The sequence below is a fragment of the Phascolarctos cinereus genome, unplaced genomic scaffold, assembly GCF_003287225.1.
Source record: "Phascolarctos cinereus isolate Bilbo 61053 unplaced genomic scaffold, phaCin_HiC Scaffold_9;HRSCAF=440, whole genome shotgun sequence".
Lineage (NCBI taxonomy): Eukaryota > Metazoa > Chordata > Mammalia > Diprotodontia > Phascolarctidae > Phascolarctos > Phascolarctos cinereus.
In genome coordinates, this window is record NW_027556402.1 from 44,501,274 (window position 1) to 44,529,193 (window position 27,920).

Here is a 27,920-nt window from a genome sequence, read left to right on the forward strand (position 1 = left end):
ATGAAATACTAGGCACCTCTACTGTAATAATTTTCCTCAATATAGCTGCTGCTCTCTAGGCTATCTGACATAGCAGTTGAATGTAACCAATTTTCTGCCCCCTCTTTGATTTCATGTTAAAGCCCTCTCCATCAGATTCACAAGTCTTTGGAAGACAAATACATTCTTCCTAGTCCTCCCTTTCCGGACAAGGATACCCTGTTGCTATATCTTAAGCCAGAGCCTAAAAATCCAGCAAGATTCCAAAGAACTCATTTTAACCTGGCTAGGGTCCCTATGAGAAAAGAAGGTATTACCAGGGAGTAAAAGCTGTGCTTGGAGTACTAGTGAGATCAATGTGATCACATGTGAGCAGCACCTACTAGTGGTAATGAAAACACTACCTATGCTTCGTGTGTGTGTGTGTGTTTGTGAGTGTAAGTATTATTCATTCTCCTATGAATCAGCAACACAAAATTGTTGATATTATTCTTTCAACCAGACCAGGTCAATACAGAGGCACAAGTAAGGAGTGATGCAAGAATAGTCATGTGGGGCTTTCCTGGTACATAAGAAGCTTTACTTCTATATGTCACCCCTAGAGAATATTTCCCTTGTGTGTGTGCTCCTTGGAGAATACGCCCTTCCACAAAGGAAAATCAATAGGGTGAGCTCAGGCTGTGGCCCTTTAGAATGTCTGGTATGTGTGTGTGGCCACATTTGTGGGCTGGCTATAGTCCTGGCAGAGCATCTGTAACACTAATGAGGAACTGGCCAATGATGAATTAAGATCCACAGGTTCAACATTGTTGTGTGTCAGAGCCAATATTTCTGTGACCATTTCCCCTCCTATCAGGCTTGTTTTTTTCAAAGATAAGAGGACATGGACATACAAAGGAGGAGTGAGAGCACAGTGAAAAATCATCTCGATAGTTGAATATAGCTTCCCTGAGGCTTAATTTCTGCCTGAGTTGGGGGCTGGGTGGTTCAGAAAGGGGGAGGCATTGCTCCTCAGAATGAGAATTGAGGGGTAGCTAGGTGGCACAGTGGATAGAGCACCAGCCCTGGAGTGAGGAGGACCTGAGTTCAAATCCGGTCTCAGACACTCACTAGCTGAGTGACTCTGGGCAAGTCATTTAACCCCAATTGCCTCATCAGAAAAAAAAATAATGAGAATTGAAAGATATTGGAATTGTTCCCATCCAATGAGAGCAGCTCCCCAATGGACTGATTCTTCCTTAGAGTTTGAGTCCTAAGATGACCTTATTTGCTCTAACTGTGATTCAGGTTTTCCTGTACATTTGCTCCTCAGTAATAATAAACAATTGCCCTTTGACTCATTTCTCTATATGGGTCATTTTCCACTAGGCAATGACTACCCCCAAGTCCAACCCATTATCCCAATGACAGTGTTACCAAGGAATTATCTTCACAGAAGAGGGATTCTTTTTCATTCCCTAGCCAACACCCTGTGTAGTTTAACAAACCACAGTGGCAAGAAGGACCCTGAAAATTTCAATTAAAAAATCCCAATTTTTGAGCAATTGATTTACAGCTACAGCCACTATTTTAACAATCAAGTAGCCAGAAGCACCTGTCCCCTCACTGATTGCTCTTATCTGGGAAGTTTCTTAAGGTGTTCTGTGTTTTGTTTGTTTTTTTTGAGGAGGGGGCTGGTTTTCATCTTTTGAAAATCAGACACTCTAATGCTCTTTTATGGGAGAACAACTCTCTTTATGAGGTACAAAACACAATGACAACTATTAAGAACATGACTCATCAATCAATGGTGTTTTTGTTCATCCTTCAGTTTTGAAGAGATGGTTTTACCTGGGTGTAGCCTCTGTGCACGCTACAGTTTCTTGGAGCCACAGATGAGAATTGGTTGATAGGCAGATACCAAAGGGGTTGAGCAACCATGAAAAGGGCTTGGCAGCCCTCACACTACAGTTGCTAGTCCTCCCCAAATGCCTCATACACTCCAACCAATGTCCACAGTTGGCCGTGGAGAGGTAAAATGACAGTATTCCAAACTCTAGCACTAAACCAAATGTCCTTTGTGCCATTATGAAAATATGCCCACCTGAGTCTCACTAAGCAGAAAGCAAATATATTGATGTTGTGTCTTCTTCATTCCATTCCCAACTCTATTTGCTTGGGGACCAAGTTGATTAACTTTTTTCACACTTTGGCTCTTGGATACATAAAATGGGAAACATATTTACTGTTCCCTGTCAGATCCCACATAGAGTTTCCCACCTTTGCCCAATGGGTAACCACCACTGCCTTCCAAAGAAGGCAAAGTGAGATCACTCTTGCTTGCAGTAATTTTTTCAATTGCTGTCATCCTGTTTTCTCTTTGTGTCCTGATTCACACACTAGTATCCAGATGTTCGTGTTCACTGTGATCCTTAACTGTGACTCTTCCTGATCCTGGCTTTGATTTCCTTCCCCATTCCCTCCCCATCCTTCAACAACATGATCTGTGTCTTAATCATTCACTCAAATCCCTGTAAATACTTCTGGTTAACAAGTCCTCCTTCCTCCATTTTTTGACCTGATTATTTCATTCTGCTTTCTGCCTCTTGTCCCTACATTTCCTTAGATAAACAGTAACTAAGCTTGGACACCATCCCAAGTCCTGATCTCCCCTCAGCTCTAAGCTGGTCTTGTATATCTCATCAGATGAGGGCTTCCCATCATTTTTCAGTCCCCCTCAGCTTTCAATAAACCTTTCTCTACATATCCAATGTGAAGGAAAATATATTCTAGAGTTTGCCACCCATAGGAACATAAGGAATAAAATTAAGAGATTAATTTCAGTAGGACAAGGAACTTATTTGCCAGATATTCTCTTTAGCCCATTGACTTGCTTCTCATACTCCTGGTGATATGCATACCTCAGGTTAGGGAATCCCTGATTTAGATGTTCCACTTTTGTCTTTGGAAACTCACAGCACTTTCTCATCTGTACCTGCAGTTTACCTCTTACTGTAAGGAGTCATTTGCTGAAAATCAATATTATTTCCCATTTATGAAGTATCTCTGACCCTTTGATGAAAGGAGCCAAATGTTAAATAATTTCTGTTTATGTAGTTCTAAATTATACTATACACATAAAATATATATTCTTAACAGATCAAATACTATTTTAAAAATATATCATTCAAACTTCAAGTGCAATTCAGTTTTCCATTTCCCATAATTCAGAAAATATACTCTTTGGAAAAGAAATTTTTATTACAGTTCTTAGTTCAAAGACAGACTAAGGAAAGTTGAATGAAACCTTCAATTGATGTAAGTTATTTAAAAAAAATAAATATATCCATTTTTTTTGCTCTAAAAATAAATCTGACTTGTAGATTCTATTCAGCAATGGCTAATATTTTGCATTTTCAACTTTACACGTACCCACAAAGAAAGAGTTCCACCATCAAAGGCAAAGCAAAATTCTGAGATAATTGCCCAGATAATTCAAGCAACTTTCCAAGATTATGGGTAGTAGAGCAGGTGCCAATCAACCTGCAAGAAGGAAGTCCTCCTCTGGGAGTTCTTTAGGTCTGGTTTTAAAAGATTCAGACAATAGTAATAATAATAATAATAATAATGTTACTGATCAATACTGGAAATCCTAGATACAAATGCCATTTCTTCTTTCATCCATTCATTCTCATGACCCTTGAAAATACTGAGAAAAAGAGCAGGATTTGTGGATGATGATAGCCAAGTCAAAGACCCCAAGCAAAGATTGCCATTTTTATTCCAGAATTCATTAAAAAATCCTTTTCCTTAAAGTGAAGGGCTTGCTCTATTTAAATAGGCAATCTGCCTATTCAGAGAAAAATGAATGTGCTATCAAAAAAGAAACCAAAAGAAAAAAACTTAAACTACTGGTGTGTACGTTTAATCTCACTAAATTTCTAGTTGTAAAATTACCCAAGTGGCTTCTGAAAAATATCAATGAAATGGGCTCTGCATAGAGATTTTATTTTCTCAAACTAGTGAAACATTACACTTACCATACATTGTGAAACAACATGTCTAGAATCATAATGCTTCACTTTCTGTTCCTTTTTCCCCCTTTGTTCTTTATTTCTCTAAAGGGAAAGGAACCTTTTACAAAAATTCAATCAGCAGCAGTCACATGTGACTTAACTGAAACGTTGCTCAAGTTAAGACACTTGACTGAATAGATATATAGTTCTAGTTGCTAAGTAACTTGGTCATGAGAACATTTTACTCCTTGGAAGCATACCACGCTGGTCATCTTAGACATGCTTACTTGATTCGAGCTCTAGGGTACAGTCAAAAAAACTTCCCTTCCACCAAATTACACTACAGCATTGGCTTATTAAAATTAGCGCCCTTAGCAAGTGCCCAGGCTTATTGACTTCTCAGCTCTCTCTCCTTGTCTCTGCCTGGCTTCTTTTAAGTCCAAGCTAAAATCCCACCTAAAATTCTGTAGGAAGCTTTTCCTGACCTCTCTTTAATTCTAGTGTCTTTTCTCTGTTGATTATTTCCAGTTTATCCTGTCCATAGCTGGTTTGTACATAGTTACTTGCATGTTGTCTCCGCCATCAAACTGTGAGCTCTTTGAGAGCAGGGACCATCTTTTACCTTTTTTTTGTATTTTCAGCACAGTGCCTAGAACATAGTAGACACTTAATAAATGTTTATTGACTTACTGATGGTGATGGTAAGTAGAGCCAGAAAGCAATGGATTAGAATGCCCTTTCTAGAAGCAATGGGATCATGTATTTCATTACAGTTTCCAAAGTAAAAGATAGAAGGCAAGGAAGAAAGATGTCCAAGATAAGTGAAAAGTAGACAAAATGAATTAGTTGGTGAATTTGTACTTACTCATTGATTTCCTTCATATCCCAACTAAAATTCTACCTTCTACAGGTCACTTTCCCCAGACCCTCTTAATTCTAGTGCTTTCATTCTGATAATTATTGGCTATTTATATATATGTATATACATACACATATATGTGTATTATATATATGTTTTATCATTATTGCTGTTGCTTAGTAGTTTTCAGTTATGTCTGATTTTTATTTTTTTACCCTCTTTGGGGTTTTCTTGGCACAGATAGTAGAGTGATTTGCAATTGCATTTTCTAGATCATTTTACAGATGAGGAAACTGAGGCAAACAGATTTGAGTGAGTCACACAGCTAGTACATGTCTGAGGCCAGATTTGAACTCAAGATTAGTCTTCCTGACTCCAGGCCCATCACTCTATCCGTTCTGCCATCTAGCTGCCCATCATATATAAATGCATATAATCTGTGTGTCTGTGTGTGTGTGTGTGTGTGTGTGTGTATACACACACACACACACACAGATATATATATATATATATATATAGTTGTTTGTATGTTGTCACCCCGACTAGATAGGGTTAGATAGGGACTTTCCCTAGCTTCTTTTTGTATCCCTAGTGCCTAGCATACTGCCTGGTACATGGTAAACACTAAATAAATGCTTATTGACTCACTTATCAATGAAGACAGCTCTTCCCAGGGGCTGAAGTCCAAAACTGAATGGATTGATTTCCTCTGGGTGGGCGTGGGAAGAGGGCTGTTCCAGGAGAAGAATGGGTCAAAGGACTCATTATATTCTGGGAATTATGTCCCACCCCCTCCTGCATAATATCTCTCTGAAGAGTGGTCCTAGAAGGGCGTTCTTCAGAAGCCCTGTCCTTTAAAGAGCTAAGGGGATTAGTTAAGGTCTCTCCTCAGACAGACATGGAGACATGCCATGTTTCTATCTTGTGCCAAAGCTAATTAAGAGAGTTAAGGAAGAGTGCTCTGTGGCCCGAGTCTAGCTAGTTCTGTCTGTAAGTCACTAGGTAGGTTAGGCCATGAGTTTATGTTGTTGTTTGATAATGTCATTGCTATTGGTTCCAGATAAAACAGACAAAGTCAACAGTGCTGACAGACTGAACTGCCAAAGAACGATCACTCCTCTGTGGACCAAGTAATAGCAAATGTGACCATTTTGTATCATTTAATCTTCTATATTTCACCTGCAGCCCCCCCCCAAAAAAAAACAGAAAGGATATTTCATTAGCAGAATTTAAATTGTTTTAAACAGAGAAAAAGTCACATCACGAAGAAAATGCTTCAAATGCAAAATGAAAAGTTTGTCTCTGGAGACCTGTGATTCTGTCAACTTAAAAATAGCAATAGCATTTATGAGGGCAGCTAGGTGGTGCAATGGACAGAGCACTGGCTCTGGAGTCAGGAGGACCTGAGTTCAAATCTGACCTCAGACACTTGACACCTACTAGCTGTGTGACCCTGGGCAGGTCACTTAACCCTGATTGCCTTGCCAAAAAACAATAACACGTATGTATGATATTCAGCTATACAAAGCATTTTGTTCCCAACATCTCATTTGAGCCTGTCAACAATTCTGTGAAGGAGGTACTTGATTATCCCCATTTTACAGATGAGGAATCTGAAGCCAAAAACAACTTGCTCAGGGACTGCTAGTGTTTGAAGCGAATTCAAACTCAAGTTTTCCTGTCTTTGAATCTGCCACTCAGTGCTCTATGCCACCATAGCTGTCTCTGCTTTCTACCAAAGCAGAATGCAACTGCAACTGGAAAGCTTTCACGGAGACATCCTGCCGGTAAAAAATCAATTATCGCCCTGCAATCAATCTGGTGATGAGACCTTCCACATTTAGCTATGCTCGTCCTCGGATGCCAGACAAACAGCTTGATGGAACCCGCCAGAGCTTTTTTTCCTTTGTGATAGCCTTCAAGAACTCAAAGTCACCTTCATGGTATAACAAGACAACAGTTAAGGACTTCACTGGGGGATCAATCCGTGGTTAAAATTCGTACTTTATTTCATTACCCAGACATCTATCTGTTATTTGTGGATGACCACAAGCTATTTTGTTTTTAGTTTCATAAACAACTAACACTCCAGGAAAGAAAAAAAATGGGTCTAGTACTTCATGGGATTAATGGGTATTTCTGCAAAGCCTCTTTTATATCTTAATGGAACTACTGAACTCCAAGAAGCTCATGGTGACAAGTGCCATTAAGCCAAAAGATATGTTTCACAAAGTTGCTGAAACAAAAACAGAAGCAAAAGCAACAAAAACATCCTGCATCCCCCTGCCCGGACACATATCAGCCTCTCTGATCCTCTCTCATTGTGAAGTTGGCTGATAAATAATAGAGCTTTGAGTCAATGCCAAAGAAATGAAATTTACAACAGATTTCTGAGGACAGCTTTTGGCTCAGCCAGGCAACTTTATATGATTAAAAGCCACAACTAAGGAAAATTAAATTTCCTATAATTTTATAAATTATAGCAGGAATGCCTGTAATTACCCACATCAACAATTTTTTGTGCCTATAGGGAATTGGATTAAAGTTGAAGACAGTCTTCACAATACTCAGGAGGTAAGATCCCAGGAGGGCATGTTGACACATAGGAGAATAATAGCTAATGCTTTTTGAGTAGCACTGGAAAAAAAAAAGTTTTAAAGAAACTTGATAAATAGGAAACAGTTGATCTGTTTAAGAAGATTCAGCAAGCCCAGCAAAGCAAGAATCTACTTGTGACAGGAGAAAATTTTTTTTTCATCTTTCAACCTTTTCAATGGCCAGTTTGTCAAAGACAGAATTTGCTTTCAGAGAAAAATCTCAAGAGAACTAGACTTTGCTACTTGTTTTCCTTTCTGTATCTAGCTGCCCTTGGAAATCAAGCTCAGCTCCCCTAAGATCTATCAGCTTGGGGTCATATCCTGTCTCCACCGAGAAAACTGACTTGGTCTTAAAATGTTACTCCTGTCAAAATAGGCAAATGGGTCTAGACTCATGTAAGTAAATGGATGTAATGGTAGAAATGCATTAGCCAGCCACCTCATGTTCCAGAATCAACAGACCCATCATTTATATTTAGCTTCATTACTTAGCAACCAAGCAGGCTAAAACTATAAGCTCAAGCATGCTTAGCAAGTAGCATATTCTAGAGTTGATGCAATTCTCCACCCTCCATTCTACCACTTGAGTGCATTGTTTCAGCTTGAGGGGTTGATCAGCCTTTTCCTGTAACTTGTAAAATCCCACTACAAAACTGAAGGCAGCATGGTTGAACACTAAACTTGTGAGTCACCATGATGAGTTCAAATCCTGTCTCAAATACTTGTTAGTTTTGACACCCTGTGGAAATCAGCACCTCTGAACCTCAGTTTTGTCATCTGTAAAATGAAGAAGGTGGGCTCAAGGACTTTTAAGGCCCCTCTCATCTCTAAAGCTATGATCCCTGTGACTCTTCCAATTCAGAAGACTGTATGTGGCACAGATTCTGGTACAATTTGAGCAGGGATGGGGCTGGGAGTGTGAGACTCAGACCTGTAATTTTCTTGGTATTGGGAACTCTCAGCCAAGAAATCCCCTCTACCGATGTAGATCAGCACCTGCTCTGTAACTTAAAGTGGACTCAGAGTGTTTCTTGGAATGTATTAGGCATTTCAAGTTGTACTTGTTTACTGGCACATCATGCAGAATGATATACTGACTTCAGCCTCTGATAGCCATCTGTGATACAGAATAGGAAAGGAGGCTGCTATAGCTTTGTCTTCCACATGCTACTAATTTTGAAAGGGAGATATCTAAGCTTTCACCTACTTGAATAAATGAAGTTGAATCAGTTGCTCTCTGAGGAATCTATTGTCCTATGATGCTAAAAGAACTGCATTATTCAAAAAAAATCAATATTTATTAGATACCTATGGTGTGCAAGACATTATGCTAGATGCTGGGGATACAAAGTGAAGTAAAGTATAGCCTCAACCTTCAAGGAACTTAGAATTTAATGGGGGAAGGGAAGGAACAGAAGTGAAGCAAAACAAATAATTATGGTACATTTCAGAATAGAAGTAGTACCAAGGAAAGAAACCATCTTTCATTGGGTATTCAGGCATTAAAATCAATAGAAAAGCTAGACATTTGAGAAGATAGGAAAATTTTTCCTCAAGCACCATTCTACTCTTAAAAACAACATGGAATACTTAAGGCTTTTTCACTTCAGGCTTAATGGAAACTATGCAAAAAAAAACTTCAAGGAAAGACAGCTTTTGTTTTAGGCTAAATGGAAATCTCAGTGTAGCAGAGTTATCCCCTGGGTGGCTCTAATAAAACCTGGTATAAGATAAAGGCCACCCACAAATGTTGTTCTTCAATATTGTCAAATTTTCCCAGTGCTTGAATTTCATGAATCTGGTAGAAACAAACTGAACATTGTTACAAGCCATCCTAAGAATTTTAGGTCACTAGTGTAACTAGTATGTGACTGAGGAAGTAACCATGGATTTGGAGTCAAAGGAACTGGGTTCAAAACATGGCTTTGCTACTCACCTCATAGCCTCAGTTTCCTAACATGTAAAATGAGGTTTTACTGTCTGTTCTAGCTCTAAAACCTACAATCTTTATACACCCATGTTCCCATCATGCATACTCATATCTAGGATGGCAAGTGGTAAGTGATAGAATTATAAAAGGTATTACTAAGAAGTCACTAGAGAGAGAGAGAAGAACCTCACTCCTGCATTTAATCCCAGTGACTATGATGTCTTTAATGTTATCAGGGATTACATTCAAGCCATAAAAATGTTTCCTCCTTCAGGATTTCACCCACAACTACTATTATAATGAGCAGACCCTTCCGCTAGGGGGCACAGTAGATGGGCATTGGGCATATAGTCAGGATGGTCTGAATTCAAATCCTTCTTCAGACACTAGGCAAGACACATAACCTTTGTCAGCCTCAGATTCTTCAGCAGTAAAACAGGGATAATAATAGTTCTTACCTTGTAGGATTGTTGTAAGGATCAAATGAGTTAACATATATAAAGCATTTTACAAACCTTTAATGTTATATAAATGCTAATTATTTTTTTCCAGGAATGTACTTGCCAGAAAACATAAGTTCCAACCTAGATTCTAGTCACTTCCCAACCACTCCTGTGTTATAGGACTTGGAGAGTGACATTAACCTCTTGGCTTCAGCCTTTTTTTTCCTTCTGTAAAACACGGGGATTTGATTAAATGACCTCTACACATCTCTTCCAACTAGATTGGTTTATGAATCAACAAGTCTACATGCTGTGGTAACTGCTCATCAACCATGGATAACCATCAATTCCCAGGGGGAAAAAAAAAATACGGTGAGCTTCTAAATTGTTCTGACTTGCTAGTCTGATTTGTTAGTTTGTTTTCTCAAAGAGGTTGTGGAAACATTCCTTCTGCCCGCTGGAAAGGTATGCAGGCAGAACTCACCGAGTATAGTTGACATTACCCATGTGGCAATGACAGTCTGGCAATCTTGATGAAAGGCTTTAAGATGGCCTTCGAGGTAAGTTGAAATCACCCAGATGTTTTTAATTACAATGTCTCCAGGACTTATTTCTCTGTTTATCTGTCATGGCCTCCAGCTTAGTTCTTGTTGATTAAATCTGTCTCAGTAACATTATACAATTTTGCTTCTAGATATGGAATGGCCATGAGGGGTTCTGCTTTCTGGTTAACATGTCTTAATGAATCACTGTATTTTTTTTACAGTTTCCCATAAGCAAAGAATAGAGTAGGAGAGGAATAAGCAAATGCATAATGATCTTTCCCTTCTCCCTGAACCTGCTTCAGAATATACTCCTTATATACAATCACAATTCGTTTAAAATATAGAGAATGCTTTAAAAAAAAAAACCTTTAGAACATCTGGATGTTATGACACTTTTTTTTCCAACATGGAAGTAGACCAAATACTAAATTGATAGAACCAAAAATCCCAAAGTAGTTTAATTTGTAGAATCAATAAACAGCATACTGAATAATTGAAATATACAATAGGAAATTTGCTTAGCATGTCTAATTTGAGTAAAAACAATAATAATTGGCATTTATATGATGCTTTAAGGTTTGCAAACCACTTTACAAATATCTCATTTGATCTTCACAACAGGTAAATATTATTATTATCCTTATTTTGTAGATGAGGAGACTAAGGCATTAAGTGACTTGTCCAGAGTCACATGGCTAATAAGTGTCTGGGACTAGATTTGAACACATGTCTTCTTAATTTCAAGTCCCAGGCTCTATCCACTGTACCACCAATGCCTACTTTTGCTAGACACCCAGCTAAAAATCTACCAGTGACATTTGTACAGCAGTTGAAGGTTTTCAAAGTCCTTTATGCACATTATTTCATTCTGTACCTATATCTGTGTTGTGAATTAGGTAAAATAAGCATCGTTATTCCTAATAATGAGAAAATTGCATTTCAGAAAGGCAAAATTATTGGCCCATGGTCAAACAACCATTGTCTTAGATAGGATTCAAGCCTAGGTCCTCCCTGACCCCAGGCCTACCTTGGAGATATTGTGGATTCTGTTCCGGACCACCACAATAAAGCGAATATTGTAATAAAGCAATTCACGTGAAATTTTCAGTTTCACAATGAATATAAAAGTTCTGTTTACATTATACTGCAGTCTATTGAGTGTATAATGGAATTACATCTAAAAAACATTGTGTGTGATGTCAATTAAAAAATTTTAATACCAAAAAATGCTAACCATCTTCTGAGCCTTCAACAACTTGTAATCTTCTTGCTGGTGGAAGGTCTTGCCTCAAAGTTACTAGCTGCTGACTGATCAGGGTGGTGGTTGCTGAAAGCTGGGGTGGCTGTGGCAATTTCTTAAAATAAGACAGCAATGAAGTTTACCACATCAATTGACTCTTCCTTTCACCTGAACAATTACAGGGCATTGTAGGGTTATTAATCGACCTCATTTCAATGTTGTTGTGTCTCAGGGAATAGGGAGGCCCTAGGAGAGGGAGAAGAAAAGCTGAGAGGTGCGGCAGTCAGAACATATACAGCATTATCAATTAAGTTCTCCATTTTATATAGGCACGGTTCATGGTGCCCAAAACAACTACAATAGCTACATCAAAGATCATTAATCACAGATCACCATAACAGATGTAATAATAAAAAGTTTGAAATATTGCAAGAATTACCAAAATGTGACGCAGGCATATTATGTGAGCACATGCTTTGGGAAAATGGCTCCAAAAGACTTGTTTGACACAAACCTTCAATCTGTAAAAATGTAATATTTGCAAGCTTTCAGTTTATAAAAATACAATATTTGCAAAGCAAATAAACCAAAGTGTAACAAAATGAAATATGTCTGTGTCCTCACTGGCCCCTAGTCCAAAGGAACTTGTTTTTCGAATATTGTTTATGATGGATTTTTTTTTTGCTACTCTAAAATATTTTGAATGCTGTTTTCTTTTGGGGGGGTGGGGCTAGGCAATGGGGTTAAGTGACTTGTCCAGGGTCACACAGCTAGTAAGTGTTATGTATCTGAACTTGGATTTGAACTCAGGTCTGCCTGGATCCAGGGCCAATGTTCTAGCCACTGTGCCACCTAGCTGTCCCACAAATGATATTTTCTTTAGAGTTAGCACAATGCCCACAGCTTAGCACATGGCCTGATACATAATAGGGACTTAATGTTTGTCGACTTGACTTGACTTGGAAGCATTGTTGGTGGAGAGCAATTTGGAACTATGCCCAAAGGGCTATCAAAATGTACATAACCTTTGACCCAACAATAGCACTTCTAGGGCTATGTCCCAAAAAGATCAAACAAATGGGAAAAGGACCCACGTGTACAAAAATATTCATAGCAGCTCTTTTTGTGGTGGCAAAGAATTGGAAATTGAGAGGATGTCTATCAATTGGGGAATAGCTGAGCAAGTTGTGGTATGTGAATGTAATGGAATACTATTGTGCTGTAAGAAATGATGAGCAGGCAGACTTCAGAAAAACCTGGAAAGACTTGTATGGTCTGATGCTGAGTGAAGTGAGCAGAACCAAGAGAACATTGTATGCAATAACACCCATTGTGTGATAACTAATATTGATAAACTTACCCCAGCAATACAAGGATCTAAGACATCTCCAAAGGCCTTGTGATGGAAAATGCTATCCACATCCAAAGAAAGAACTATGGACTTTGAATGCAGATTGAAGCATACTATTTGCTATTTTTTTTCTTCTGTTGAGTTTTGCTTCCTCTTTCTGGTGGTTCCTCCTATTGGTTTTAATTTTTACTTACACCACCACTAATGTGAAAATATGTTTAATAGGAATGTAAATGCATAGCCTACATCAGATTGTGCGCCGTCTTGGGGAGGGTGGTGGGGAGGAAAGGGGAGAAAAATTTTAAACTCAAAAGCATATGGAAGTGATTATTGATATATCAAAATAAATTAATAAAATTTTTTTTAAAAAGAAACCAGTGTTTGTTTTGTTTTGTCTTCTTTGTCCCCAGCGCCCTGCATAGTGTTGTGTATACAGTGGGTGCTTAATGTGGATTGAATTTAATTGGAGTAACCTTTTCAGGATATCTAAAAGTTATCAAATTCAGTAACAATGATGAATCAAATACATTATAAGAGGGGTAAAATGTCATATAATTTAACACTTTAAACATCATGTGAAAATTAGGGATCAGGCAAGTACAGCTACACAAATATTGGAGATGAGAGACTGAAGTGCATCCCCAAATGATTCTTTGAGATTTTAGTGGGCAGTAGACCCTGAACAAAGGGTTCAATAAACAGTTATTGATTGTTTCCAAGCAACCTATGCTGAGAAAACTATGGACAAGCCTAGTGTTCCATTTACACAGCCATGTCTACCAAAAGAAATTTAACCACTGGAGGATGGAGGGACAATAGTTATTCTTGGTCCATTTTCACCCTCATATCCTGGTTACTTTTGCCAAACATATTATCACCTTTCAAGGTACTATTAGGGAGCAAATTATTTTCCCAAGCCAAAATATGGTAGAACCTGGAAGATTTTTGCAATCAGTGCTCCCAGTTGCATTCTTTCCTTGGTGAACCATACACCTAAGAAGGATTGGATTTATGACAACCAGGCGGTGACAAGACCCAAAGGGCAATTGGGAAAGCAAAACCCAACATCAAGAGGAAGGAGTTTTGTGAAGCCACATGTCCAAACAGGTTTGAACTACAGCAGAATTCATCAGGCTTAATTGGATAAGCATACTCATGTCCTTTTAAGGTCTGGCATACAGTCTTCAATTTGCCCTGTTTTTATGAAAGAATTTCAGATGTGGACAGCTCCCAAGCATGGACATTTCCAGTATAAGAAACAATTCTACCTGAGTGGCTTCAAATAGAATTTTAAATGGATTAATTCTCCAAAGACGCCCTATTTCCTGAATTTTGTATTCAAAGCCTATAATGATTTGGCTCAAAACTTATTTCCTCTGCCTTTGCACTGTCATCCAACAAAATCCCTACTCTTATCATCTGCCATGACCCTGTGCATCCTTTAAAGCTTAGTTCAAATACCACTTTCTCCAAAAGCCCTTCTCTTGGAAGGCCTGACCAGAAGTAAACAAAACTTTAACTCTTTCCTATACCATTTTGTTCTCATGCATTTTATTGCACAAATCACTTGTCTTCTAGTTTATAATCACATACATATCATATAATATGACAAAATATGATATAACATAATCTAATATAATATGATATAACATATTAGAATAGAAAATAATATGCTATGTATATCATAACAACACAGCATAATATAATGTAATATAACATGTGACATCATGTAATACAACACAATCCAACATAATGTAACATAATACAACAGCATAATATTATATTACATTATATTATATTAATAATGTTATGTGTTATAGCATAATATGTTATAATATGACATAATATAATGCACTATAATATAATGTAATGTAATGTAAGTTACATTATATAATACCTTCCCTATAAGTTTATAAGCTCTTTGAGGACAAAGACTTTATCGTACTTATCTTTGTATTCCAACTGGTGCCTAGCTTATTATCTTGAATACTGCAGTCTTCACTATTTTTTTAGTATAAAATATAAGCATAAGTGTAAAGAGAATGTTTTTCCCACAATAATCTGATCAGGTAGGTAGAATAAATATTATTATTCCCATTTTCCAGGTCTAGAAATTAAGGCTCAGAGAGAAGTGAAATGGATTGTTCACAGCTAGTAAGTATTGGAGCCAGGGTTTAAATCTAGGTCTTCTGAGTCTAAATCCAATGTTTGTTTTACCATGCCATACCTTTGTTGCATGAAGTATGTGATCCAGTCAAGGAAATGAGTTTTAGATTTAAATAAACTTTTCTGAGTCTAAATAATTTTAGGTTCAAGAAGTCAACAAATTAATTAAATACTACTTACCAAGCCCTAACTATAAAGTCAGGAGCATGTAATGAACTGTGCTAAATTAGGAGCCAAAATACTTAGGTTTGAATCCTCCTTCTGCTACTAACTCTTTCTGACCTTGGGTAAGTCACTGACATATCTCTGGGCCTCAGTTTCCCTACCTATAAAATATATAGGTAGACTAGATGATTTCTAAGAAGCTTGCCTATCTATCATAGAGAAAGGAAAGAAAAAACACTGAATTAGATATGGTTGAATTTTGAGCAGCTTCACTGAAGCTTTCATTTTACTCAAACCACCCTACCTATTCTTCCCTTTCTTTGTTTTTCATAAACAAATGAGCTCTCAGTCAGTAGCCAAATATCCATTAATTCTATTTTCGAGGCATTGGGCTAAGCTCTACAGTAAACAAGACCCAAAAAAATTTGATATTGCTTCAAGATTTTCATTGATGTAGCTAGGTGGTGCAATGAATAGAGCATTAAACCTAGAATTGGGAAGATCTGAGTTCAAATTTGACCTCAGATACATGCTAGCTGTAGCTGTGTGACCTTGAGCAAGTTACTTAACTTCTGTTTGCCTCAGTTTCCTCACCTGTAAAATGGGGGTAATATTAGCATTTACCTCCTTGTGTTGTTGTGAGGATCTAATAGGATAATAATTGTCAAGTGCTTAGCAAAATGCCTGGCATACAATAAGCACCATATAAATGTTAGTTGTTGTTATTCAAATCCAGCCTCAGATGCTTATTAGCTATGCAACCCTGGACAAATAACAAGTAACTTGTCTGCAGCAATTTCTTCATCTGTAAAACACCATATAAAAGTCAGTTATTATTATTAACAATAACAACAACAGAAGTCCATGGGACCAGGAACTGGTTCTACCTCTTTCTTTTCTACATAGTGACTAAACACGCAATTACCACTCAATGAAAGTTAAATACTGACAATGAGAGTGATGGAGGTATCACTTAAACTCTCTACCATGTTACAACTTTTCTCATCTCTTTTTGAAGTGCGTGAGATTCTATAATAAAAGTTTCATGAATGTTGAGTAATGCCCTACGTTATAGCTTTCCAGTTAGCTTGTCCAAATGAGGTCTCCTCTTTAACAGAAGGTGTGTTTTCTAATAATGTGTTTATGTGGCCCAATATCAGGGGAATTTGGTCCCTTCCTTTCTAAAATAAATAGCTTCTTAAAAGCATTTATTGCTGCCTACAGCTGTTTTTCCCCCATTCTTTATAGAGAGGAACAGATATCTTCAAACTGGAAAACCAGTGCCAAGAAGGGAAGATTTCAGGAGTTTCAATTAAGCTGAAGGTCTAAAAGTATAGAGAAAAGATGAGTGACAAAGAGGCTTTGTTTTAATCATCTATGAACCTATTGCACTATGTGGGAACATCTCAGAATTACAGGAGCCATTATTAAAGAAAAAAAAATCACATTCATGAAATTATTCATTTTAGAAACATATTCTGGCATGATGAGTCAAAAGATCTGATATGTCCCCATGGGCATTTGTCAAACCTCTGGGCTCCCAAAGAACTATTATTCATCAACTGCATTTTGCTTGAAATCACCTCTGTGTGTCTTTTCAAGGTTTTCTGAAAGCATAATCCTTCTCTTTTTTTGCTGTTACCTATTCATTTATCTGTCCTTTGTTGCTGACCCTACAATATCTTCACAATCAATTCTGGTACAGAACCTAGAGAGACAGTCTTTTTCATAGAACACATCTAAAGCATCATGAATCTTTTTTAAGGAATAGAAACTTTTGAAATAATATTTAAGGAATATTTAGTGACAAAGAATAACAAAATCAGCCAGGTAAGTATTCTCACAAACTCTGCATCCAGATTTATTAAGGTTTAAAACATAATGTTATCAGAGCACATTGACTCATTCAACTGTGGAACACTTTGTTTTTCAGTTATGACTCATCAGTGCAACATTAGTCTTCTTCCATTTCTGACTGTTTTGACTCCTACTGACCTTCCTGTCTTTTTCTACCACACATTCCTTTCAAAGAAAGTATCTCAATCTGTTTGACTATTGAGCCAAATAGCCAAGTTTTCTTTGAAAAATCTGAATTTACACTTTTATCCCCACACCTGATTTCTTTACTAAGTCAAGTTCATTTGGAGTTAAATCAGGTCTATCTATATGTATGTGACTCATATGTATAATGCCAGATGTAAAATAAATCCTAAGTGCTCACCTGAGTAAGAGGACCTTTTGGCATAATGGGCATTTACTCTGAGCAGATAACATAGGTTGGTCACTCATATGGTTCCTATTCTCTTTTTAAGTATTGTTTATACTTCATTTGGGAAAGTTTCCATCACCATCATGCATAAAATCAGCACTCTCGGCATTACATTCTTAGCTTGCCTTTGAAATGAGAATGTGTTGCTCTCCATGAGAACTCTAAAATTTCTTGATTCTATGTAATAGATTGGTGCTTTTAAAAAGACATTTTCTGCAAATCTAATATATATAGAGAGAGATATAGGCATAGTTAGAGATAGGAACAACTAGGTGGTGCAGGGGATAGAATGTCGGGCATGAAGTCTTACTGAGACTCGTGTTCCTGAGTTCAAATCTGGCCTCAAGATACTTAGTAGCTGTGTGACCCTTGGCAAATCACTTAACCCTGTTTGCCTCAGTTACTCATCTGTAAAATGAACTGGAAAAGGAACTGGCAAACCACTCCAGTATCTTTGCCAAGAAAATGCCAAATGAGGTCACAAAGAGTCAGACATGAATGAAATGACTGGACAACAACAACAAAATATAGATAGAAAAGATTATTACATGTCATATAGAAATAAGGGTAAATGAAGGAGGTAAAGGGAATAGACCCCAAATGCACCCTCATAAAGGACCTTACAAAAGGATATCTGTCTCTCACTGAGTATATAAAATAGGAGAAGTTTCTTTGATTCTCATCTCAGATTCTAATTTCTCTTTGCTCATTACTTCACTGGCTAAGGAAAACAATAGCAGAGTAGAATGCCCAGCTTTATGGCTTCTATATCAGGTGAAAAAACCATTCCTCTGCAGTTTTTCTACCCTTATCTCATGTTAGGTATCTTTGTCCAGAACTGCCTTTGTCCAGAGCCATCCAGTGTCCTAACCTCAATCAATACAGTGAACCCCCAACAGAAGACAAAGATTAGAGGCTGCTAGTTTCTTTAGAGAGACAGAAAGATTGTCAACATATAAACAAGGCAGCAGAGTGCAAAAAGGTTGACCTGTACAGTTTGTTGGAAATTACAGCAGTTAATGCAAATGCTTCTGGCTGTGGTGACAGAAAGAGGTTCTCCTGTTCAATTTCTTTGCCTTTCTTGGAGAGAAAGGCAAAGTGATTTCAAAAGAATTTTTTAGTGAAAGGGGTAGTATTCTTCCCAAGTCTAAGGTGAGAAAAGGAGGGTGGAGTTTACCTCACCCTGTCAATGCTTAGTCTGTGATGGGCTTTTCACCACAGCAAAAACCCACCTGCTGTTGCAAGAATGGCCTCCCCAAATAGCATCTGTCAGAATTTTCATAGGGAGCAGCAGCAAAGTATAAATATGCATCTGCACAATCTGCATGACATCAAGATGGAAAATGACTGCAATTCTCCTTACTTCTTTACTAGGCTTCCTCTCACATTCTTCCCTAAATTCCTTGCAAAGGATCCATAATGAGAGCAGCGAGGTGGTCCAGTGGATAGAACACCAGCCCTGGAGTCAGGAGAACCTGAGTTCAAATCCGGTCTCAGACACTTGACACTTACTAGCTGTGTGACCCTGGGCAAGTCACTTAACTCCAATTGCCTCGTCACCCCCCAAAAAAAAGGATCCATAATATGCCCAGTTCAGTGATGTCAATGGCTTGTGGAATTTGGGGAAAGCATCTCCACCTCTGTATTGATACCAATGCAGAATTTGATTTCAATATAGGGTGATATGTATGTATATATGTATATATGCCCATATACATATACGTGTATATGCATCTAATTTACCAATCTAACAATAATTTATATGTATTTATCAGACTCTATGCTAGGAATTAGGAATGCACAGAGAACCAAAACAGTTCTTGCCCTCAAGGATCCTACATTCTACTGGAGAGATACAATATGTAAATTAAAGAGGGATAATATATATTTGGGTTAATAACAGCTAACAGTGCTTTAAATATTTGCAAAGAATTTTAGATACAGTTTAGCATCGAATCCTCACAACAACTTTGTGACAGGTACTATTTTATATCCATTTTACAAATGGGGAAACTGAGGCTTAGAGAGGAGATATCTTTTATCCAGGGGCAAACAAGTAGTAAGTCCCTGAGGCAGGATTCAAATCCAATCATTCCTAACTTCATGTAGCATGCCTCTTTTTGAAAAGGGTTTCATTAGTCTAAAAATATTCAGAAACGTTTGAATGATAAATGCAGTTTTAAATATAGTGACTGTATACCCTAATCTTGGAAATAATACCTCTATGCTTCAATGGGTCTATGACTTCATCATCATGATACTTCACCCTCAATCCCAGAGCAAGGCGCACCTGTACCCTCATGTCCTAGGCAATTGTAATCCATGTATTTCTTTCTTCCGTATCTACCAAAGAATAAGAAATCTTAATCTGTTTTTTTTTTTTGGAGATACCAGTGAATATATGAGGTGTTAAATTCTGGTATATTAATGACTTCAGTGCTCATACATGTCCTTGATGATACATTTTGAGTTGTTTATCATATGTAAATCATGATCAGCAATACGCTGCAGCCTCCTGACACCCACTGTATACCTTCCCATTGCAATTTACATCATCTCTGAATGTGACTCCTTAGGCATCATGGAATTTCATGAGCCACAGCCTTATGCCACCACCATGGAAATACAGAAATTTAGAAAATAAGTTTTAAAACAGGTGAGCAGCTTGGGATCGTAGAAAGCAGAGCATGTAATTCCACCAGTATGACTCAGTCGAACCTCCTCCTCTTCCTCCTAGCTGATGTGAGACCCAGATTACCCTCTTTCTAAATTATTTGTTCAAGATAAATTTATGAATGGATTAACTGATAAAAATGATCATACCAAAATCCCCTGTGTGGAACTTCTTTCCTAGGTTTTAGATAATTATCATACATCAGGAAGGTGATATAATACCCCTGTTTTTCAAAACTATCCATTTGGACCATCACATTTTTCTTTTTTTTTTTTTTTGAAGTCATGTAAAACATATTTCTATATTAGCCATGTTGTAAAAAAAAAAAAGGAAGAAAAATAAAATGAAAAAACAATATGCTTCAATCTGCACTCAGAGTTCATCAGCTCTCTCTCTGGAGGTGGATAGCATTTTTTATCACGAGTCCTTTGGAATGTTCTTGAATCATTGTCTGGATCAGAGTAGCCAAGACTTTCACAGCTGATCATTGTTACAGTACTACTGTTACTGCATACAACGTTCTCCTGGTTCTGTTCAGTGCATCAATTCATATAAGCTTTCTTGGGTTTCTCTGAGACCATCCCCCTTGTCATTTCTGATAGCACAATAGTATTCCATCACAATCATATATCACAACTTGTTCAGACATTCCCTTTGTTTTCCAATTCTTTGCTAGCACAAAAAGAGCTGCTATAAATATTTTTGTACATAAAGGTCCTTTTCCTTTTTCTTGCTTTTCATGTTTGGTGCTGTGACTACTAGAAACCCTACAGGTTATTTTCACATAAATTTGATCTGATCTGGGATGGCCTCGCCATAGAACATGTCTACCTGCCCAACTCCCTGCAATGAGGTACTAAATTCACTTTAGTTTTCAATAGATTCTATGGCATACATAACAGTCCTACCTCCACCAAGAAGCCTTTGATCATACCAGCTAGAACTCTGAGAATTCTTGTTGTCTCTACCATTCATTCTACTTATCACCTGCTGCCTTTATATTATGGTTAATTTTGTAAATGTTTTTGATCTTCAACTAGATCATAAATTGCAGAGGAGTAGATATTGAGTCTTAAATATTTCTGAATCCCCTATATTGCCTCTAATAATGCCTTTTACTTAATAAGTACCCAAATCTTGTTGAATGAATCATTGAATTAATGATCAATTACTGTTAATGTCTTTTTTCATCAATAACATTCTTAGGTGAAAAATGCCTTTATACATATCATCTCTAATTGACCTTTAAAATACTAGCACTGTTAACAATATAGTTCACAACTGTAGAAATGCATATTTTATATAAAGAGTTCACCACTATTTTCCCCCTCTCTCTATTAAAGATGCAACAGGTATTTTGATGAAGGCATTATACAGTTTCCAAATGAATCAGAGTTTAAAAAGCACCCTCAAGCACAGTGCAACTGTGCTTAAATGTGCTGCTTGTTCATTTTCTTTTTGCTAACTGATACCTTCCTTACTAACCTCCTTGGATTTAAAATAACAACCATTCATTCTAGAAATGCCTTTTATTTACTACTGATTTTTCATGAAATCAAGTCTTCAACATTCCACAATCATTTGTTGCATATCGAGCGTCATATTAGGGACTGAAGAAGATAAAAAAGATAATTGAAATAGTTCCTACCCTCAAAGAGTTTACTGTCTAGTAAGAGAGGTAAACACACAGGAACTGAAATAACTAGGATATGAAAAGGAACATGATAAGTGTATAAAAGGCTTTCTCATGGTGCTATGCAAGTACCCAAGGTAGAGAAATTATTCCACACTGAGGCATTAGTGGCTACTTATGTTAATTTCAAATGTTTCCATTTGATAACATTTCATATACTGAAAATGAAAGTTGAAATTTTCATTTTTCATTCCCTTAATCTAATTACTCTACACTATCCTTTCTACTCAGTAAGAACTATTAAATTATGACTTCCCAGTGTTCTGACTTTCTGTGCTATGGTTCCCTTTATGTTATCTCAGTGTTTAGGGCATATTGAGAGAAAAGGGACCTCAAACCATCATCTAATCCAATATAGTCATTTTACATAAGGGAAAAACTGGGTTCCAAGGTAAGTGAATGGCCTGCTCGAAGTCGCAATTCTAGGTGGCACAGTGCCTGGAGTCAGGAAAGCATCAGTTAAAATCTAGCCTCAGACACTTCCTGAGCAAGTCACTTAATCTCTGCTTCAAGTATGTCAATTTTAAAATGACTTAACAACAGCACCCATTTTTCAAAGTCAAATGATTTTTGTAAATTTGTACAAATGATATTTGTAAAGTTCACAGTGCCTGGAATACAGTGGACACTTAATATTTCTTTCCTTACTAGTCAGTAGGAGATCCAGGACTAGAAGGACACAGGAGTCCTTGACCACTATATTTCCCCAGCCCTCCTTAACCATCCCTTGGAATGATGTTCTAAATCTTACTCCTAGCCATCTTCCCTATTCCATTGTCATTGCACATTTATATATCTGATTTTGGAGGTTATCAAATATCCTCCTGCCCAGTGCCTGAAAAATCTTCCTAGTCACTTTGCTTCCACTGTCTTACTCTTATATCTGCACAGCCTTGAGACAAATTGGGCCAGTTATCCTATCCCAGTGGAAGGCAGCAGACTGGAGTGATTTGCCATGAAGCACAGAGCCAAAGGCAGGAGTGGAGATTAAAGGATGGGTGCAGCACCTGGATCCATGGCACAGACTATTTTGGATGGTGGAAATGCAGAAACACCCAATGGAGTCTCAAAGATTCAATGTTAACTTTAACTCTACATTGATTGGTTATCAGATAACATCACCACAATCTGGCCCACTAGGATTTCTGATAGCAAACCAAATATATTAGTGTAATTCCATGTTCTGGTGTGAAACCATCCCTGTAAGTCTAGTCCAGTCTCAAGTTTAAGCAGTAAATAAGAGAGGAAAGGTTTGTAATCTCTGCATGACCCACTACTTGCTCTATGGGTTGGCTCACTCACCTCAGTCTGTTTCCTTGCTGACATGCTGGGGCTCCCAAAAGTTCTTCTCTACTCTTCTCATAGTCTCCATACAATTATTTGATTGGCTACTTTGTGAGTTTTAACCTTTCAAGGCTCTAAAAACAGCTGTATGTAAATGACTGAGGTTCCTCAATCCTTTGAAGCCTCAGCTATGTCTCTTCACTCAAACAGCTCCTCTCAGTCTCTTTATGTGAGGGGAAGTTCACTATTGGGTTCTTCTAACTATCAGTGCCCCTTCTTCAAAATTTAATGGAAATGCTGTCTTTTCACGTGTGACTTTTAAAAATGGTTTTTGCATACAAAATACTTTTTTCTTCTGCCCCTGTTGGCAAATAAACAGTCCATATTAAAAGGAGGGGAGCAGCTAGGTGGTACAGTGGATACAGCACCAGCCCTGAAGTCAGGAGGACCTGAGTTCAAATCCGGCCTCAGATGAAACACTTGACACTTACTATCTGTGTGACCCTGGGCAAATCATTTAACCCCAGTTGCCAAAAAAAAAAAAAAAAAGACAAACCATATTAAAAGGGGGGAGGGATAATGTGGATACTTCACAGGTTAATTCCATCTTCTTGCTTTATACAAGAGCAACCAAACTACTTAAATATCAAAGGACAGTAGCTTTCAGGTACATACTAGTTTAGGTCACCAAGAAAGTGGAACAGTTAGATGGAAGGGACAAAGGAAGAACTTGGAAAGAGACCCTTAAGCTGTCCTCTCTCCCTCATGAACAGACCATGAACAATATTGACCAAGCATCTTAGGAGTCTTTGGAACAAGCCAGTCTAGGCTTCACCCAGAATTTTCATGCATCCTCTGAGTCTAGATCAGAAAAGAGAATGAATTTTGGAGGGCAAATAATTAAATAATGTTGTTTGCGAATATCTGCTTTGTGTGTGAGTCATGTACAATGCTGGTTTAAAGAAGAGAAAGAAACAAAAAAACAAAGAAAGAAAGAAAGAAGAAAGAAGGAAGGAAGGAAAGAAGGAAGGAAGGAAGGAAGGAAGGAAGGAAGGAAGGAAGGAAGGAAGGAAGGAAGGAAGGAAGGAAGGAAGAAAAAGGAAGGAAGGAAGGGAGGGAGGGAGGGAGGAAGGAAGGAAAAAAAAGAAAGAAAGAAAGAAAGAAAGAAAGAAAGAAAGAAAGAAAGAAAGAAAGAAAGAAAGAAAGAAAGAAAGAAAGAAAGGGAAAGAAAACAACAAAAACACAAATATTTCCATTAAAAAGCAGCCTCAATGCTTTGATAGTCCAATGGACATACATGACTTCAATAGTGTGTACAATGTCCCCATCCATGAAAACCTCAATCCTTCTATAACTTCTAATGCTTTATGATTCCTTTTTATCCCCCCCCAAAAAAAAGAAAAACTCCTTAAAGAATAGCAACAGTAAATGAAGAATGTATTGGGAGCCTTATCAAATGGATAAATGGATTTAGGGTCATAATTTTTACTACCTTCACAGCAGAAATATTTAGCCATTTTTTAGTTTTATCCATAGTACAGTAGGGGGAAAAAAAACAGTGGGCTAGGCCTCAGAAGATCTGGTTTGAGATCCCTAAGTCTTCCACTAATTGGTCACGTTATTTTTTCCTAAGCTATGAAATTAAGAGAGGGGAACAAGATGATCCCTATGGTTTCTTCCCACTTTAAAATTCTTCCCTTGTCTGTTGGACTAAATGAATTTTCCTAACTTATCAGGAGAGATTCATTTTTTTTTCATTTGCAAAACTGATGTTTGTAGGTGGAGAAGGATTAGACTTCATAATCTTTCAGGTATACTTTCTAGTTCCATAATATTCTGGTTCTACTCAGGTCCTGAAATCATCAAGTATAGAGAAAACTAGCTTTAGGATGCCACAGAATGAGAACACCATGTAGTATATTCCTTAATTCATAGAATCATTTTAGTGATGAAAAGAACCCTCACAATCACCTAATACAACACCCTTATTTATTACAGATGAAGAAAATGAAGAGCAGATTAGTGACTTGCCCAAGGTCACCCAGCTAGTTTGTAACAGAATAAGAACAAGAACCTAAGTCTCTAATTCCCAGTTTAGTGTGCTTCTCCGTGCCTCATTGCCTCCTAATGAAGCCATTATTTTTGCTTTGTGAAACGGGGCTACCTGTCTGTCCTTTGTTAGTAGAGGTGGAATATTTACCAGGGTACTTTGTGGAGGCAAGTAGGACAATTGATACAAACTAAAACACATCTTCAATATGTTGAATTAAAGAGGTGTCTCTTTCTAGTTTATTTTCTAATAATTACAAATTAAAAATCTTTCTTCTTAGTGGTTGGTCACATAGAAAACTAACCTTCTAAAGATAAGTTCATGGATAGTGCATCATAATTGTCACATAATTTGCAGAAGTCAACATTTTCTTTATTGGTTTAATTTTTTTCCCCTAAAACTTAACATTTACCTTCTCCCTAGTAATATTCCCCATCATAGCATGGACAGCTATGTTCAGTGTCCCAGCTCAATTTCTCAGGCTGCAAACAATTCAGGATGAATGCTGATGTAAAGCATTATTTGTGCGAAAGCATATCAAGTTGTCTCAGTAACGAGACAGGGACTGGTTAATGAAGTGTGTCTCAGCAATAAATAATACCAACAATAAAGGGAGACTTACTGTTTTTATGCTTCGTTGGACATTTGTCACACGTCCTAGAGCATTAAATAGGCTTGTTGGAAATATTTAATTATGTTAATGTATAAGGGAAAAGCTAGAAAATGCCTAAAAGAGGTCAAATTACGTTTCAGTCAACATGATTTTAAAAGATAGGTTCATCTTTAATGCAAATATATGGACTGAATAATTGTAGCATTTATTATACATGCATTTGGTGTCTCTGTGGAATAGTAATATGACTGTCGAAATTCCTACATGGTTGTAATGGTTTGGGAAATATTTGACTATTTATTAATATGACAGAAAGAGCCCTGGAGTGAGTAGCTGTCACAAAGCAGGGATAGGGTACATAAGAACTAGAATATTTTGTGGAGGGCAATGTCCTTGTGTATCCCAATCTGAGTACCCCACGTCTCTGAGAAGGAGAGAGGAAGAACTGTTATTATGTGCAGATTGGTTTGAGAGATGTCAACAAGGTAAGATGAGATAATTCCCTTGAGATCCAGCCACTAGGAGGAACACCCCAGTTTATTCAATCTGATATAACAGCTATTAAGTGCCTCCTATGTGACAGATACTGCTGGGTGCTACAGACACATAGATAACAACAAATCAGACCTTGCCCTCAAGGAGCTTACATTCACCTCCCCCAAGCATTTACAGGAAACTACTGTTCTATCCATCTCTGTAAAAGAGATAAAGTTACCTCCACTGTGCTTCACTGAATAAATTTATCATCTTTGGAAGTAGTACGGTTCTAATTCTGGCCTGCCAGATATGTGCTTCCCTCCTCTTGGGGGTGGTGTCTATGCAAATCATATAAGCTACCATGGGGCAATTAGGTGGCACAGTGACTAGTGCATCAGCACTAGAGTCAGGAAAACCTGAGTTCAAATCTAGCCTCAGATACTTACCCTGGGCAAGTCACTTAATCCTGTTTGTCTCAGTTCCTCATCTGTCAAATGAGCTGGAGAAGGAAATGGCAAAACCACTCCAGTATCTTTACCAAGCAAACCCCATCAAGAAGAGTCTGAAACAACTCAATGACAACAAAGTACCATACTGCAGACGTCTATACTAGTGGATGAAAGTGATTCTCATGTTGTGTTTGACAACAGAGAAATAGAGAGATCATAGAGCCCATCCCTAGCCAAAGATAAATCATCACTTATTGCTCCTATTCACAGTGTCTCCTGGCTTCCATGCTTATCTCTCTGGCAGTAAAACTCCAACTTTCCTATCTCTCTCCTGGTGGGTGAATCTATAAATCTTGTTGTGACCTGGTGCAGACCCCAGTTTACTCACTTGGATCATGACTAAGACGAGACTCTTTGCCTACTAGGGTTCTTCCCCTCAGTTCTTGTTAATTACCCCCCTCCACAACCATCGCCTTATAGGTCCCACCCCCCAATTTAAGTATGGGGATCCAATGTGGTACTTGACAAAGAAAGAATTGGAATAGGAGTCTGAGGACCTAGACTGACATGCCAGCTTTGACTCTTACTACAGGCATCATGGAAAAGGTACTGGCTCTGTAGTCAGAGGACCTGAATTCATATCCCAGATTTATCATTTGCCACTCGGATGACCTTCACCTAACTTCCTTTGGTATTAGCTTCCTTATCTATAAAACTAGGTGGATGAACTACACATCACATCTAAGGTGCTTTCCAGTTGATGAAACCATCAAAGATTTGTTGTTAACATGTCATAGGTCTTAAAGGGAAGGTTTAAGCCATAAAAAGCAAGGCTGATGATTTACTCAAACAAAAAAAAAGCACCGAGTCCTTTTTTTTTCTTTTTTGAGAAATGATGTATGTAGTTATTTTGTGGATGCTGGAATTTTAAAACACTTTTTAGGGGGATTTAGATTTAGAAAGAGGCAGCTAGGTGGCATAGTGGATAGAGTACCAGCTCTAGAGTTAGGAGGACCTGAGTTCAAGCCTGACCTCAGATACTAGCTGTGTGACCCTAAGCAAGTCACTTAATCCTGTTTGCTCAATTTCCTCATCTGTACAATGATCTGGAGAATGAAATGGCAAACCACCCCAGTATCTT